This window comes from Mus caroli, unplaced genomic scaffold (genome assembly GCF_978045245.1).
Source record: "Mus caroli unplaced genomic scaffold, Mus_caroli_1 scaffold_17, whole genome shotgun sequence".
In the NCBI taxonomy this organism is placed as follows: Eukaryota; Metazoa; Chordata; class Mammalia; order Rodentia; family Muridae; genus Mus; species Mus caroli.
Window position 1 is genome coordinate 87445146 of NW_028227272.1, and position 17912 is coordinate 87463057.

Consider the following 17912-nt stretch of genomic DNA (forward strand, 5'->3'; position numbering starts at 1 on the left):
ATGGCTGCCTTCAAGCCCTCAGGATGCGGTTGGCTGTGCCCTGACGTTGTCTTCACAAGGACACTGTAAGGTGTCAGATTCTCTGTCTCACAGGCATGGTCAATGTGATGGTTTGTATATCCTTGGACCAGGGAGTGGTACCATCTGAAGGTGTGGCCTTGTTGGAATAGGTGTGACCTGGTTGGAATGGGTGTGTCACTGTGGGTGTGGGTATAAGATCCTCACCCTAGTTGCCTGGAAGTCAGTCTTCTACTAGCAGCCTTTGGATGAAGACATAGAACTCTCAGCTCCTCCTGCGCCATGCCTGCCTGGATACTGCCATGCTCCCACCTTAATGATAATGGACTGAACCTCTGAACCTGTAAGCCAGCCCCAATTAAATGTTGTTGATTTTTTTTTTTTTTTTTAATATATAAGGCTTGCCTTGGTCATGGTGTCTGTTCACACCAGTAAAACCCTAACTAAGACAGTCATGGAGCTCTGACCTGGGCTGAGCCAGGACTTCTGCAGTTAGACACCAAAAAAAAAAAAAAAAGTGTTTTTAAGAGGTTGCCTCATGGGAGAGGACCAGAGAAAGAGGGAAAGAGAAGAAATAGAAGAGGGAGGGAGAGAGGGAGAGAAGGACACACACACACACACACAGACTGAGACAGAGAGAGGGTGGGAGACACACACAGAGACAGAGTTCCCCATTCATGATGCATGGGTCAGTTGGCTTTCTGTGCTCTCAGCAGGGTCCGTGTAAGCTCACTTGTTACATGTTTGGAAAATGATTTAACCTAATGGGGAGGCAGAGGTTAGGACCCCAATTTTCCAAGCTTTATCATCCTTTCTTATTTTGCTTTTGGTGTTAGTCTATTTTTCATGATTATAACTAAGTGCCTTAGGCAGAATAAAAGAGTTCACTTAGCTCAGGGTTCTGGTCGGAGATTGGCACCTGCTTATAGATGTGGGACAGTTGTGTCCACCCATTCCCCAATCTTTTTTTCCTATGGAGCCCCTGGTACTCAGTGGCAGGGCGGGGCTCCATCCTCATCACCTCATGGTGTCTCCATCACATTTTCATACCCTCACAAGGGGGATCAAGTTTCAATGCATGCATCATTCAGGGACACACATCCCAGCCATCCACGAACCACAGCAGATGTGCAGGGCCCTTCATGAGCACAGCAATGCTTGGGTAGAGCCATGGTGACGCCAGTCTGCTGAGGCCATCGAGTACCCGACGCTGGACTCCATTCCTGTCTCTGTGAAAAGTGGTTCCGTGTCCCTGTCATCCAGCTGCTTCCCATTTCAAGCCATTTCCTTCTTCTCTTTTGCAAAGAACCCCCAAATCTGGGTCCTCGTTTGCATATCAAAAGGGGATGCTTTGCTCAAAGTCTAAATGGAGGACAACGACGACTATGATGGTGTGAATCAGAATGATCCCTCTCAACTAGTCACGGCCATTAGTCAGAACTGGATGACATGGGGCCACGGTTGGATAAGTATCCCTGCCAGGGAGATACAAATTGTGTCTTCTGAGTCAGAGTTCCAAATAGCCAAATTCAAGTGTCCTTCCCACCCACGGCCACTTCAATTACATGAGCCATTCTCGCTGTCATTTTGGCCATCTTGAAGAATCACAGCGACCTTAGAGTTGACCTGTCTCTGGGCTCCAATCCTTGGAAGTGTGAAGCATCGCCAGGAAACGGATTCTCAGGATGAGCACAAACTGGCTTCTTGGAGATTTTATAGTTTTTATAACTCACAGCTGATTGCTCAGCAAACTTTAATTTGTCCTCTATTCAGATTCAAAAAAGAAAAAAAATCAGAGTGAAATGTTCTCAGCAGTATGGCTCTCCTCATCCTGTCTGCTTTGAGACATATCAGCAAATCATGGCAGAAAGATGAAGTCAAGCTGGACTTCCCTTGAAGGCCAGGATTGAGAAACGGTGCCTCAAAGGACTCTTGGTTCATAGGCAATATCATCTGTCTCTGAGCCCAGTTCCCAAACAGCTAACCCAGAGGACTCTAGGATGGAAAGGCCCCGGGGGTGCTTTGGGGAGCATGGCATCTGGAGGAGTTTACTCATGCTCTTTAGCAGAACTTTGTACTTCAGGGAAAGTGGGCACGAGGGTGAACATTATAGGAGATTGGTTTCTGGGAAAGGTTTGAAGGAGAAGGGTCTGTGGGTGGGGTGTGCTCTACCTGCTCGGAATCCTCTCAGTTTTGTGATGCAGCCCTGAATATACTGCATGACAGTCATTGCATTAGAAAGAGCCTGGAACCACCCCTTACTTATTCCTGTATCTGTGTGCAGCGTCCAAGCATGTACTTATGGATAGGTTCGTGGGTAGATGGATGACATATTAGTTACCTTTCTCATCACTCTAGCCAAATCCCTCACCAGAAGAGAATTTTAAAGACTTGATAAAAATGTGATTCAGTTTTCATCATGGCAGAGAGAGCATCGCGGAAGAGAACAGAGAAGTTCACATCCTGGCTGAGGGACACGCAGAGAGAAGAGAAATGTCCGTGCTCACCTGCCTTCTGCCTTTCGCCTTCCTTCCCATTTATCCTTTTGAACCCTCAGCCTAGAGGATGGTACACGCCCATTCATGAGAGGCCCTGCTTGCTTAGTTAACCCTCTTCAGAATTGCTCAAGTAGACACACCTAGAAATGTGTATCCACAATTCCTTAGGTAATATAAAGTTAGTAAGGTCGGCAGTAAGTTTAACCACCATAAAGGGTAAATGAACGGTGCTTACATGGATGGGTGTGAGTGCATTTAGAGGTCCATAGGGTGAGCCCTCGTTGGGCCTCACTGTGGTCCTAGTAAGAAGAGGAAATGTGTGCACTCAGAGATAACACCAGGAATTCAAGGACACAGTGTGAAGGCATCGACCTGAAGCTAAGTCCTCTAAGGATCCACTCAACAATACTTTGGTCTAAGACCTCAGTCTCCAGAACTGTAGGTCATAGCTTGTTGTTCAAGCCACTCTGTGTGTGTGTGTGTGTGTGTGTGTGTGTGTGTGTGTGTGTGTGTGTGTGTGGTGTTTCATCATGCATGCTCTTCGGTAGCCAGTCAGTCACTTACAAACACAAGATGCAGGTCAGTGAAACCCACCCAAGGGAATCCGGGTGCTTACTCGAAGCTGCTGAAGTAAGGTAGGCAGACACCAGAGCTCACTCCTGCTTGCCACATTCATAGGCAGGCAGGCAGAGGGTGGCAAGAGAAAGGCTTTGGGTGCTCTCTGTTCGGCACAAGGAACCTGGAGGTGACCTATCTAGATGTGGCAGCTGGTTTTGTGTTAACTTGACACAAGCTAGAGTTATCTGAAAGGGGGGGGGGGAACCTCATTTGAGAAAGTGCCTCCATTAGATCCAGATGTAGGGCATTTTCTTGATTTGTGATTGATAGGGGGAAGGCCCAGCCTGTTGTGGGCATGGCTATCCCTGGGCTGGTGGTTCTGGGTACCATGAGAAACAGGCTGAGCAAGCCAGTGAGCAGCATCACTCTTCCATGGCCTCTGCATCAGCTCCTGCCTCCAGCCAGGTTCCTGGCCTGCTTGAGTTTCCACAGTGATAGACTATCATGCAGAATTATAAGCCAAATAAGTCCTTTCCTCTCCATCTTGCTCTTTTGGTTGTGGGGTTTTGTGACAGCAATTGTAACAGTAACTAAGATGCTGGGTGTAGGGCATCTTTTGTGACTGGTTTGAAGAGCTTATCTGGCTTCTTTCTGATTGGTTTGGAGTTGGATACTAGGGTTAATACTTAGGTGCTTGGAGTTACTACTTAGGGAAGTCTGTAGTCATTGAACAAACCGTGGCCATTCGGACTCATTGCTGTAAAGTGTAGCTTCATGGGTCATTCACCTTAGAAGCTGTGGGACTGAATTCTATTGTCATCTAGAATCTAACCACTGCCTCTTTGGATAATCTGTATGTCATAGGGGGATCAAATCTCTCCTCACCCATGTTTTTCTGGCTGTAGTAACTTCCTGGGTCTGTTATAGAAAATTACCCCAAACTCTATGGTTCAAAAGAAAAACATCTTCATCTCCAAGTCTATGGAAAATGAAACTAGCAAGACCATGCTCTGAGCCTCTAGGGCAGGGCTCTCCCCTCCTCTTCTGCTTCTGGTTGTTAACCTTGGGTTTGTTTGGTCCATTCTGTTCTAATGGCCTAGCTTCTCATGACATCTATGTGTCTTTCTATGAGTCTTTACACAGCCTTTTCCTAAGGATATCAGTAACTGGGTTTAGGGCCCACCTTGTTTCAGTATCCCCTCAATTGGTTCTGCAATGACACTATTGCAGATAAGGTTACTTTCTGAGGGACACGGATACTACCCAACTGATTCTATTGGTTAAGGGGCCTTCTACTGTCGATATGGCTAAAAGGCTTCCTGAGTTTGGAGCTTGCATGAGACCTTAGGCATGGCAGATTTCATTATCAAGTCTTAATATGTTCAGGGAGATGACAGTTGAGAGGCAACCTTTTGGGTAGAAACTGTGAGGTCTTTACATATGGGAGAAGAGAGACCCACATCTACCTAAACAGGGAGATGGGAAGGCTCTCTCCAAGGGTGGTCGACCATGGGGCCAGGCTGATGGTCTGACCTCCAACACAGACTTTTTCAAACAAGCCAGAGAGACAGTTGGGATGCCCACAGGCACTTAGTTATAGGAGTGCTGTGCGGAAGGCTTATGAAATCGTGATGTAATCTGTCAGATTCTCCCACTCCAAAGCACATGGATTAGCAGGAGATTTCTGACTCTCAAACACTTATCTCTAGAACGGATACTCGGTAGTGTCAGCAGTGTTTATCGAATCCCAGGGAAAGTCGACATTTAATTCATTATGACCCAAACTAGTGACCTCATTCCCCAGCCCAGCACAGCATCTTCTGTGTTCCCTCTTAAGGTGACGGGTATGAGGGATTCCATCTTGCCTGAATCCCAACCCGAGCATTAGTCTAGACGATACTACTCCTCATTACCCACATCACCCACATCCAGGTCACACAGTTCCCACCTTTTCTGCCTCCTTCACTAGCTTGAATGCTCCAACGGTGAAGGACTTACCCAAACCATCGTACAAACTCAAGATTGGGGTATGATGTGGTAGAACCTTCCCCTAATGAATAAAGATTTTAAGGAACCAATCACTGGGCGAGTAGGCGGGACTTCCGGGTCCGAGAGAGGAAGAGGGGAGGCAAGACAAAGAAACTTATTTTTTGGACCGGAGAGAGCATGAAGACGCAATGTAGGTAGCGAGAGGCCCTTGGTTTAAGTGGCGGATCCACCGGGATGTGTCACCGGAGGATTTATAACGTAAATAGATTACGAAATTTGAATACTAGTTTCTCGCCCAGTGATTGGTCCCTTGAAATCTTTATTCATTAGGGGAAGGTTCCGCCACAGTATATGATACCCACTTTCTTCTCATTCTTCACGCTTGCCATGGTGCAGGGGATGACACATCAAATTGAGAATTTCTTAAAAAATAGGGACTGAAGATAACAGCCTAAGTATCCTGGCTGTGTGGTTGTGTTATTGTAGAGTTGCCAGGCCTGAGTGCTCAGTCGTGATCTGTGTTAGGGACTTGGAGGCACGCTATCTCCTTCCTGGGGGACAGGGTTCACATCAAAACAACCTAAAAATAAACAAAAAGAAGAAAAAGGAAATTAAATGGAGTGCATCTTCTTGGGAGACTGAGCGCCCGTGTTAGCGTTTCGTTACCAGCATTTTTCAAAATGCTTTTGTGGAATTCCATTTTTGTCCCGGAATCTTTTTTAGCTGAGATCTTGCGTATCCCATGCGCTAACGGCTTGGTGTTTGGCCTGTGACTATTGGGAGATGGTTGAACCCATTAGAAGTGATCAGAGCTAGGGAGCTAGAGGGTTGCCTTTGAAGGAGGCTGTGGGTCCGGGGTTCTTCCTTCTCCTTCATTTACAAACCATAGTAATAGCAGTTTGTTGTGCCACACACCCCCAATGTGACACCCCTCTACAGGCTCAAAACAACAGGGCCAGCCGGTCATAGACTGAAACCACCCAGACTGTGAGCCAAAATAAACCATTGCCCGGGCAGTGGTGGCAGATGCCTTTAGTCCCAGCACTTGGTAAGCAGAGGCAGGCAGATTTCTGAGTTCGAGGCCAGCCTGATCTACAGAGTGAGTTCCAGGACAGCCAGGGCTATACAGAGAAACCCTGTCTTGAAAAAAAAAGTAAGAAAGAAGGAGAGAGAGAGAAAGGAAGGAAGAGACCTTTGCTGTTTATAAGTTTACTGTCCCAAATACGTATAACAACGAAACACAATGTGTGTGCCAAACATATATAACAATAACGGAACACTAACATAGAAATCTTGCCCTTTTAAAAAAAAAAACCTCAACTCTCGATTTTGAGTAACTTTAGATGTTCAGAAAAGTCGCAGAGATAATACAAAGAATCCTTTAGTGCTCCTCGTCTTGTCTCCTCGCTGGCTTTACATCTTGTGCGACCCTTATACCTTGGTCCAAACCAAGAGGCTGGCATTGAGGCCTAGTGTGTAAAGACCTATCCAGACCCTTCTTCCGCCCGCCCCAGGACCCGCTCCATTGCAGTTGTGTTTTCAATGTGTCGTCTGCCTTGGCCTGTCCCTGTGCTGTCTCCATGACCTTGGGAGACCTGTCCTGTCGAATGTCTGTTTTCATCATGGTTAGACAGAGTTACAGGGTTTATAAAGAACAGCAGAGATGAAGCACCTCTCCCAGCATACCCCACCAGGCTGTCCGAGGGTGTAGGTGTGTGTGGGTGTGGTCCCACTTCCTGTACTTAAATACAGTTAGCATCTTTCTCTATTGGAAACTCTCAATTCCCACTTTCTTTTCCATAGCCTTGGTAAGTCACCAAGGCTAGTCTGCTCTCAAAGTGAACATGGCCAGGACAGAGCCCACTTCCTAGAGAAGGAACATTTACATGGATCACGTGACTCCTTTCCCCCATTACATCGTTTGCATGGAAACACGGGTATTTATTTTATGCTCAGGGTTATAATCTAATACTGCATTATCTAGTTTGTTGTTCTGGTTTCAGTGTTGGCTTTGAATCTTCACGCTGGCTCTGGCTCTTTGCCTTGCCTGCTTCCCGTTGCCTATTGAACGCTTTCTTGTTCCTTGCTTCCAGGCACTGCTCAGAATCACCCAGAACACCCCTTGCTCCACCCTAGAGTCAGCTAATTTCTCCAAGGAGCCCAGTTCATTAGGCTCTTTTGACTGTTAGCGACGGTGGCAAATCCGATTCTTTTGTGAGGGGATTTAAAAAATAGATTAACAGTCAAAAGTCATTTAGACTCCTATCTGCTGAAACAGATCAGTAATCAAGCACATTAAACAACCACTTTCATCAAAAATTTCTTACAGAAAGTTAGCTGCCAGCCAAATCTTTCCTCAAAAGGAAACCTGCCTAGCATTATCCTTCCACTTCAGTACCTGTGCTTAAAGGAACCTGACCAAAGAGAACAATGTCACTGACATTGAGGGAGCAAGTTCGCATTCTCATTTTGAATGCTAACTTGCCCCCTGCCCGAGGTCTTGAGATAGGTTGAAGCTCTGCTTAAGGGTTATAATAGAAACACCATGTTCCACCAGCAGTTACTATTTTTCTCAAAAACATGTGTGCTTCCTCACCACCCCAAACCTCCCATGAAAAGTCAGAACAGATGCCAAGACTTCATAGTTGAAGTTCATGATTCAAGTCCCTGGCAAACTTTCACAAATGTTCCCCTGGTGGACAAAGTTTTCTTCCATCTGAACACAACACGTCAGCCACTGCGCTCGCAATGCCTGGCCCAACAAAATGACTTTGCCAACAGTTGTGAGTGACAGAGTAACTGGTTCGTGCTCCGCGGCTGAGCCATCTCTTACTCTATTTAAAACTTCTGTGACCACCGTCGACTTTCGTCTTTGCCATCTGCTCTCCGTCTTTTCTCCAAATGTTCCCCGTCACACGGCAAGGGCCCCGCTTGTCTACTGTTTTGCTTCGTATGAAGTTTGGGACTCTGATCCTGAGATTCCTATGTGTTTCACAAAGGCATGGCACTACATGCTGTCCCTGTCTCTAGCAAGTGTTCCTGTATAATTAAGTTTTTGATTTCCACAAGTCTTATAGGACACCGTTTTTTGGCACATCCAGATCCACCTCGATGGATGGAGAAAAGTTGTGGCAGCAAGAAGTAGAAATGTTTATTCTGTTGTGGCAGAACTGCAAATCCCTCAGCAAAGGAGGCATATGCAGAAATACCACATGAAGCCAGGCATAGTGGCGCACGCCTTTAATCCCAGCACTCGGGAGGCAGAGGCAGGTGGATTTCTGAGTTCGAGGTCAGTCTGGTCTACAAAGTGAGTTCCAGGACAGCCAGGGCTACACAGAGAAACCCTGTCTTGAACTACCCCCCACCAAAAAAAAGAAATACCACATGAAACTTTAGTTTATACTGCTTTCCTATCTACAATGTTCCTTATTCATCCATAATTCTCCCTTGTCCATTCATAGTGCTCCCTAATCCATCCCCAGTGCTCCCCATCCATCCCTAGTGCTCCCATCTATCCCCAGTGCTCCCCATCCATCTACAATGCTCCCCCCCCCCCCAATGAGGCAAGCACTCCAGCTCTGTCCTCACCTGACCCAACAGGATTCAGACTGGCATCCCCACTCACTCTCCTCATACAACCTATAAAACCTTACTGAAAATATCAAAATGAAACATTGACTCAAAACCACTGCCTTTGTTTCTTAATGTTGTTCAGTTCATCTTGGACTGGTGCCTTCTGTCTTATTCGTCTGTCAAGTAGCAGAGAGCGGTGGTACAGCACTGAGGGGTGTGCTGGCTGGTGGTTCTGGAGGCTGGAAGCCCAGAGCGAGCTGTAGGTAGGCTTGGTTCTTCCCAGATGCTGGAGTCAGACTCTCCTGCTTCTTCCTGGTGGCCTGGGGCTTCTACCTTTGGCTTGTAGACGACTTTTCTCCTGTATCATTTTCTCTTTGCTCTGTCATGTCTGTCTCTGGGTTCAAATTTCTTTTTTTTCCAAAGATTTCAGTTATATTGTAGCAGCATCCACTTTAAGCATGTCATCCTAACTTGAAGATGTCTGTATTAAGACGCCATTTGGGTCAGAGTGGCCACCATAACACAGGATCCTGATGAGGAAAGAGTGGGGTGTTTATGCCCAGTTTTCTGGCGCGGCTGAGCTCTGCCGAGATACCTCCTTCTTGGCTCCTCATATGGTAAATAGAGAGAACTGGTGCCTCCCTTCCTTATGAAGGCATTGATCCCACCACAAGGGGCTAATCCTTCTAACATCTTTGGAACCTATTTCCTCTGGTATTAGCCCTTCTATCACTGGCAAATACCTAATAATGAGTACCTGAGAGACCTAGTAACAAGTACCCATGAGAGAATTTAAATGGAAATATACCTTGGCTTATGGTTTTAGAGGTGTCTGGCCATTGCTTTTGCACTGAGGGGTGTGTGTGTGTGTGTGTGTGTGTGTATGTGTGTGTGTATAAGTGTATGTGTATGTGAGAGTGTGTGTGAGTGTGTGAGTGTATGTGCGTGTGAGTGTGTGTATGTGTGTGTGAGTGTGTGTGTGTGTGAGAGTGTGTGTGTGAGTGTGTGAATGTGTGGATGTGTGTGTGAGTGTGTGAATGTGTGGATGTGTGTGTGAGTGTGTGAATGTATGTGTATTGTGTGTGTGTGTGTGAATGTGTGTATGCGTGTATATGTATGTGTGTTTGAGTGTGTGTGTATGTGTGTGTGTGTGCGTGTGTGTTCTATGACCGTGGGATCACAGGACAGCAAAGGAGCTCGTCTCATCACAGACAAGAATGGAGAGTAACAGAGATGCTGGGACAGAGAGAGCCCCTGCAAAACAACCCTGGACCCAATAACCTCTTAATAGCTCATTCAGCTTTGAATTGACCCATGGCCTAAGTTTATCGGTGTACTTAGTGCTGTCATGATCCAATCACTCTTGATAGTTTGCCACATGGAGACAAGTCTCCAACACATTTAGGGGAAACACATCCTAAGCATGCCACTCCACAAAGGCCACACACACTTCCTAATAGGATCACTTTGGGTTTGAAACTATGAATTTTGACAAGGAGAGACATGAGGCATTCAGTCTCTAACCCCCATGAGGTAAAGCAGTAGGGGTTGGTATTCCACTATTATAGATAATATATATAATGTATAAATACCATTATATATAAATATATAATATATTATATAATATATAATAGTGTATATATATATATATGTATATATATATATATATATATATATATATATATATATATATATATATATATAATAGTGGAATATCAACCCCTAACCCCTTCTACCATATATACATATACACATACACATATACACATATAGACATACACACACACACACACACACACACACACACACACACACACATATAGTTGAAGCACAATCCAACCTCAAGACTACAGCTAGCCACGTGTGATGGTTTGTATATCCTTGGACCAGGGAGTGGTACCATCTGAAGGTGTGGCCTTGTTGGAATAGGTGTGACCTGGTTGGAATGGGTGTGTCACTGTGGGTGTGGGTATAAGATCCTCATCCTAGCTGCCTGGAAGTCAGTCTTCCACTAGCAGCCTTTGGATGAAGACATAGAACTCTCAGCTCTGCCTGCACCATGCCTGCCTGGATGCTGCCATGCTCCCACCTTGATGATAATGGACTGAACCTCTGAACCTGTAAGCCAGCCCCAATTAAATGTTGTTTTTATAAGACTTGCCTTGGTCATGGTGTCTGTTCCCAGCAGTAAAACCCTGACTAAGACACCAGGTAACCAACTCTGTGTGCCATGGACACTTTTGCTCTCCAGATGCCTTCTCTGCAGTGTTGGGACAGGCTTGAGATAGTGTGGATGGGGTGCTGGGGTCAGAGGACAGTATCAGTGTTCCAGCATTGCCCAGGCCTTCTTTCCTTTGTGGTAGTTGACGGGTCCGCTCTCCGTCTCCACTGACAGTAGAGGTGCTGACAGTAATTCCTTTTGCATCTATAAATTACAACCTGCATCTATAAATTATAAACTGTTGGGAATCTGAAGAAGACAAGATGATTTTCATTCTTGACTGTGAAAAGGAGAGTCTCCACAGCACAAGAAACAAAGCAGGCGGTGTTAGCAGAGCTGTTCGCCCCCATGGTTGTGAGAGCAAAGGTGTGCTTTGTAAACCCAGTAGAGTAAAAGGGAAGTGGGAAAAACCCCTTTATCCCTGTACCTGTAACCTCAAATATCTGGAGTATCTTTGTGTAATTTTCTCACATATTTATAAGTGTCCTGTTACCCTTGTTAGGATTGCTTCAGATACTTTTCCTTTCTTATTTAAAATACCTTCCTTACACCTTTACCTGCTTCTGTGTGTGTGCGCGCGTGTGTGTGTGTGCGTGTGCATGTGTGTGCATGTGTATGTGTGTGCATGTGTGTGTGTGTGCATGTGTGTGTGGTATGCATGTGTGTTCGTGTGTGTGTGCCTGTGTGTGCGTATGTGTGTGGTGCATGTGTGTGTGGTGTGCATGTGTGATCGTGTGTGTGTGTGCATGTGTGTGTGGTATGCATGTGTGTTCGTGTGTGTGTGCCTGTGTGTGCGTATGTGTGTGGTGCGTGTGTGTGTGGTGTGCATGTGTGATCGTGTGTGTGTGTGCATGTGTGTGTGGTGTGCATGTGTGTTCGTGTGTGTGTGCATGTGTGTGCGTGCGTGTGTGTGGTGTGCATGTGTGTGCGTGTGTGCATGTGTGTGCGTGTACGTGTGCATGTGCGTGTGTGTGCGTGCGTGTGTGTGTGTAGACATTGCCTTGGCACACAAATGTCAAAGAACAAAGTGCAGGTGTCAGTCCTCTCCTTCCACCACCTGGGTCCCGCGAATCTAATTCAGGTCATCAGACCTGGCAGCAGGTGCCTTTAACCACTGAGCAGTCTCCTGGTCCAGCCTTCCCTTACTTTTCAATTTTCATTTTGAAATAATTTTAGACTCACATTCAAGTTGTAAAATGTGTATAAAACATTCCCATGCCTTCTTCCCACTGCGCCAGTGATGGCTCTTTCTGAAATTGTTAAAATATTCATAACATGGTAAATTTATTTTCTCTCATATATTACATCCCAACCTTAGTTTGCCTGTCCTACACTCCTCCCAGATGTCCCTCCCACCCCTCTTCTCTCCCCCAGATCCACTCCTCTTTTTCCCTTCAGAAAAGAGCAGACCTCCCAGGGATATCACACAAACTAAAAAAATGACAAGTTACAATAAGGCCGGTTACAAACCATCATATCAAGGCTGAACAAGGCAACCTGGTAAAAGAGAAGGGGTCCCAAGAGCAAGCAGAAGACTCAGAGGCACTCCTACCCCCACAAGTGTTCCAAGCTATACAACTGTAACATATATGGAAGGACCTAGCTCAAACTCACACAGGCTCCATGATTGTCGAGTCAGGCTCCCTGCTTAATTTATTCTTTGGGCCGTATTCTTACGGTGCTCTGGACCCCTCTGGTCCCTACAGTGCTTCCTCCTCTTCTCTGGGTTCCCATGGCCCTACTTAATGTTTGGCTGTGGGTCTCTGAATTTGCTCCCATTAAATATAGCAGCATATCACTAGGAATCATTTCATTGACCCCTTCCTTCCTTCCTTCCTTCCTTCCTTCCTTCCTTCCTTCCTTCCTTCCTTCCCTTCCTCCCTTCTTCCCTTCCTCCCTCCCCTCCCCCTCCCCTCCCCTCCCCTCCCCTCCCCTCCCCTCCCCTCCCCTCCCCTCCCCTCCCCTCCCCTCCCCTCCCCTCCCCTCCCCTCCCCTCCCCTCCCCTCCCCTCCCCTCCCTCTTTCTCTCCCTTTCTCTCTCTCTCTTTCTCTTTCTTTCTTTCTTTCTTTCTTTCTTTCTTTCTTTCTTTCTTTCTTTCTTTCTTTCTTCCTTCCTTCCTTCCTTCCTTCCTTTCTTTCTTTCTTTCTTTCTTTCTTTCTTTCTTTCTTTCTTTCTTTCTTTCTTCCTTCCTTCCTTCCTTCCTTCCTTCCTTCCTTCCTTTCTTTCTTTCTTTCTTTCTTTCTTTCTTTCTTTCTTTCTTTCTTTCTTTCTTTCTTTCTTTCTTCCTAATTGAGACAGGAACTCACATGACCCAGGCTGGCCTCAAACCCACAATATAGCCAATGATGAGCTTGTGTGTGTGTGTGTGTGTGTGTGTATGTGTGTGTATGTGTGTGTGTGTATGTATATGTGTGTGTGTGTCTGTCTGTTTGTCTGCGTGCCCATGCCTGTAGGAGCTAGAAGGACGTGTCAGATCCCCTGGAGTTGGAGTTACAGGCCATTATGAGCTTCCTGACATGTGTCCTGGGATCCTAGCTATGTTTCTCTGCAAGAGCAACAATCACTCTTACCCACTGAGCTGCCTCTTAAGCTCCAAATATGTGCATTTTATATATTCTATTTCCCTTTCTCTTTTCATGGCAAATGCATCTTTGTTGGCACCAGCTTTACTGACTTAACACAAACCATATACATAGCAAAAAAATGTTTGGCACCAGTCACTAGACTATGAATTGACTCTCATTTTTTTTCTGGCAACCTCTTGTTCCCTGAAGGTGCCACGGCTTCCCTGCAGGAGTGATCTATCAGGAGCAGAAAGGAGATCTGAAAGTGGCCTGGTGGCCCTCATGGCCCCTGACCTGTCCAACACGTTACTGGATTTCCTGTGCACTCAGTGACTCTCTGAGTCCAGTGACTGGAATGGCGTACCAACTTGGGGTCAGAGACTTCCTGGAATGTACTTGGCACCCACATCTCCTTTTCTGTTTATAGGAACAGGGTTTGAGACTTGAAAGTATCAAGAAGAGAGACCACCAGGAAGGCTCGGAAGAGGAAGCAGCAATTAGGGACGGAGGTTGGCGCTGGCAGCGGTTGATTGTACAGCTTCTCTCAGGGACTCAGCTTGGCCTAAACATCAGGGTACTGGGGGCGATTGGACCTCAGGACCTTACCAGCTGCCCTAATGGTCCCGACTGTCCAAGTCTCTGATTGGTTGCTCTGTGTTCTGACCCATCCCTCAAAGTTCATAATCACAGGTTCATAGCCTACAGGTAGTTTCCTGTGGCTGTGACATCAAAGCTTTCCACACTAAATGGTCTAGAATATCCCATGCTTATTCCCCCCTGAGCCAGAGGCTAGAAACAGCCTCTAGGTGTTCAAACAGTGTTGAACACTGTGTGAGGTCTTCAATCACCCTGCACCGGGTTGCTGAAGCATACTGGCTGGTGAGAGCCTCAGGGGTTACCCTCTGTGCCTAGCCCAGACCTCCTGGAGTGTATTTTCCATTATGCAGTTTTCCTTCTACCTTCTACCTGCAGCCTTCTTTAGGTGCCCATGATGGGTCGGCTGCGCCTGCGTACACGGGGAGTCAGATCAGGGTTATAGCCTTCCTATGGTGGCATAGGGTCTATTGTATCGACACCTTGGGCTTTGTAGGAGCTGTGAGAGAGGGAATGGGGGCCTCTAGGTAAGGTCACCTCTTGGTTCCAGTGCAGCCAGGACTATCCCACTTTCGGCATTTAAAGTCTGTAAGCGCTGGTCACAGACACCTCAGCCAGACTCCATTACTGAGAAGGTAGCCTTTCTGGGCACCCCTCCTGCCTCAGATATTTGGTTTAGTGCCACTGTGTTTGCAGAGGTGATGGGGGTGGGAAAGAAAGCCTGGTGTGGCTGTTACTAATGATCCTGCACTGCTGAGGAAGGGCTCTGGGGTCTTTCAGGCCCCATGGACATTGCAGACACTCCATCTCTCTCGCACACACGGACTGCTGACTGCAGTGCATTTGTAGCCAAGAGTGTGGGTGGCGGGGCATCTCAGACATTACTCCCCTTTTCAGTGTGCTGGTGTGTGTGTGTGTAGGGGGGGGGGGGTTCCTGGAGGGCTTCACATTGGCACCGTGCAGGAAGCTGTGATGAAAGGCAGCCATGAAGACATCATAATCCACAGCTGGGAACAGGCATATGGAGCTGGCATCCTGCCTGTCCCCATCCGCATGGTGCCAAATGGCTCCTGGATCTACACAAACAGCCTGTGTCTGGGGTCCTCCGTGGAGTCCATAAACCCTGGCGTTTATGTTTCAAAGGCTTGAGGCAGTATAAGCCTCCACAGACAGGTGGTTCCTCGGGAGTTTCTTTTTCACAGGGTCCTGCTGCTTGGTTTAGATGTTTTGATGAACGTTTCCCACAGGCATGGAACCGGTAGGCAATGAAAACCTACAAAACCTCCTGAACTCACCCCATCTAGAAAGTGGTCAGACAATGACTAAATGTAATGTCAGATTCTTCCCCCCTTGACATTCAGAGCTGCTCCAAAGTGGCTATGGGGTCTGTCTGCGGCCTGGGGGAAGGGTGACCTATCACCCGGATAGCATTCTCGACCTGTTACAGAGTTGCTGATCTTGGAGGCAGAGCATGCGCAGACCAGAACAGTGTCTTCTGCAGTGCAGAAGATTCAAGTCTCAACAAACACGCGCTGCCTAACAGCACTGGAGAAGGCCAAGACAGGAAGGGAAAAGGAAATTTCTTCCAGCATGTGGGATGAAATCCATCCATCAGCAAGCAGAGGGTGAAGGGGTCGCACGAACGTTCCATCTGGCATTCCCATTCCCGTATAATGTAAAGCTATTGTAGCTTCACAAGTCAGAGGGGCCCAGCTTTGTGGCTGCACCTCCAAATCACTGCCCACCCCCACCCCCAGCCCACCAGAAGGGAGGAAGAGTCGCCAACGATGAAAATACCTGGATACCTGGATGCGAACTTGGACGTTCATCGTTGGTCTTGTTCAGTTGCTGGCGGACACATTAACAGCAGGGCTGCATGGGGACAGCGGGGAGGTGGAGGAAACCTGGACTTGGGACAAGGGTTCAGAGTGAGTGTCTGAGGATGGCATGGGAGGCCTGGGTGACATGGGAACTGGGTAACCTCTGAGGAAACTCAGTGCTGTAAGAAAAGCATGTGACCTGCATGTATAGAAATGTCATGGGGAGGCCCGCCACGCTGTACAGTGACCACGTCGATTTAAATTTTAGCGAAAGGCAGACCACGTACCAAAAAGAGAAACTAGAGGGTACCTAATTTAGGATTTCTAAAGGAAATCTGGTAACAACAACAAACAACAATTCTGTCAGTGAGTTTTCAGGTCTAAGACCAGGGCCTCTGGCCCCTGAACTTTGTGCTTAGTGTCATGGTCAGTCTATGGGTTACCTCCAGACTTCCCATCTTCCCTAGCGCAAGAGGAACAATGGAGGAAAAATGCTGGGTGGGCAAGATAGCTTAGTGAGCAAAGGCACTTGCTACCAAAGTCTGAAGACCTGAGTTTCATTGCTGGGACCCACGTGGTGGAAGGAAAGAACCAACTTCCATGAATTGTTATCTAATCTCCACATAGGCATCTACACACATACATACATTCAAAACAAATGTGATTGGGGGGGGGGGTGAAGGAGGGAGGGAGGAGGTGCACGCATGCGCCGTACGCGAAGTGAGAGAGTGGAGACCAGTATGATTTGACAAGACAGCAAACTTGTCCGAATTCGGGATCTGAAACCAGGTGGCCTGGGCTTCGCTGGGCTCAGGTGTTTTTACTGTAACAACAGAAATGAATTAGATAAACAAAGCCAAGCTCTCAAGAAACATATCAAGTTTAGCCACTCGGAGCTGCTGTCTTTGTAGGCCGAGTTTATATGGTTCAACTCAAACCCTCCAAGTGCACTGCCAGCTACAGCGGTGATCCTCAGGTTCAGCTACAGGAGATGCTCTGCTTTGAAAACAAACAGAATTAAAACAGGGGCTAGGCGGTCCCCCGGCTCATTGAATTGAAATCTCCAAAGCTGGAGCCCAAACAAGAGTCTCCAGAACTCCTGAGACCTTTCGACAGGCCAGGAAAGCTGAAACGTTTCCAAGCTAGAGTGTGGGGTTTCCGCTAACCCATCCGAAGTTGCTCCTCACAGACAGCTGTTATTTAACAGATGCTTGCTTGCTGGGGGTGTGGTTCGGTGAGACCTTGGGTGGGAATCCCAGCCTGAATGCTCTGGAACTCTGCTCCCTCTCCACCCACGCCCGCAACTCTCCACCCACGCCCACTCTTCCCCACCCACTCCCATGCTCTGCACTTGGACCCATTCCACGCGGACCTTGCAGTTGGGTTGGGTTGCTAAGCTTCCTCATTGGCCACTTTTCTCACGGGTCAAGAGCGGCTTACCGAAGGGTTTGTTTTGGCTCACAGTTTAAGGGTACAGTAGTCCCTTAAAGGGTAAACGATCTGGAGGTAGAAATATGATGTTGCCTCCACCCCCTCCACTGTTGGAAGCCGGGGGGTGGGGGGGGGGTAGGGTAGAGAGAGAGAGAGAGAGAGAGAGAGAGAGAGGAGGGGGGGAGGGGGGGAGGGGAGAGAGAGGGGAGAGGGGGGAGAGGGGAGAGGAGGGAGAGGGGAGAGGGGGGAGAGGGGAGGGGGGGAGAGGGGGAGGGGGGAGAGGAGAGAGGAGGGAGAGGGGGGAGAGGGGAGAGGAGGTAGCGGGGAGGAGAGGGGAGAGCTAACGCTCAGCTTCCTGTCTTCCCTTTCCTGCATCCAGGACCACAGCCCACAAGACTCTGCATTCTATTAGGGTGAGTCTTTCCCCCCTCAATACCAGCTTCCTCGTAAACACTCATAGAGGCTGGTCTCCTAGTGTAGACCCTGTCACGTTGACAACCCATATTAACCGGCACACCTTTCCGGCTGTTCTTTGCCATAGTTTTTCCTCAAGGCAGCTCACCGCCAGGTTCTTCTTACAACTCATTGGAAAGCCACCCTTTTTCTGTGGCCCCACTTAGAAGCAATAGCCACTGTCTTTAGCGGT

General features: G+C 47.6%; 1 pseudogene; it reads left to right on the forward strand.

Annotated features, from left to right (window-relative positions):
• On the forward strand, positions 1-13310 carry LOC147000679 (uncharacterized; annotated as a pseudogene).
• The last annotated feature ends 4602 nt before the right edge of the window (positions 13311-17912 follow it).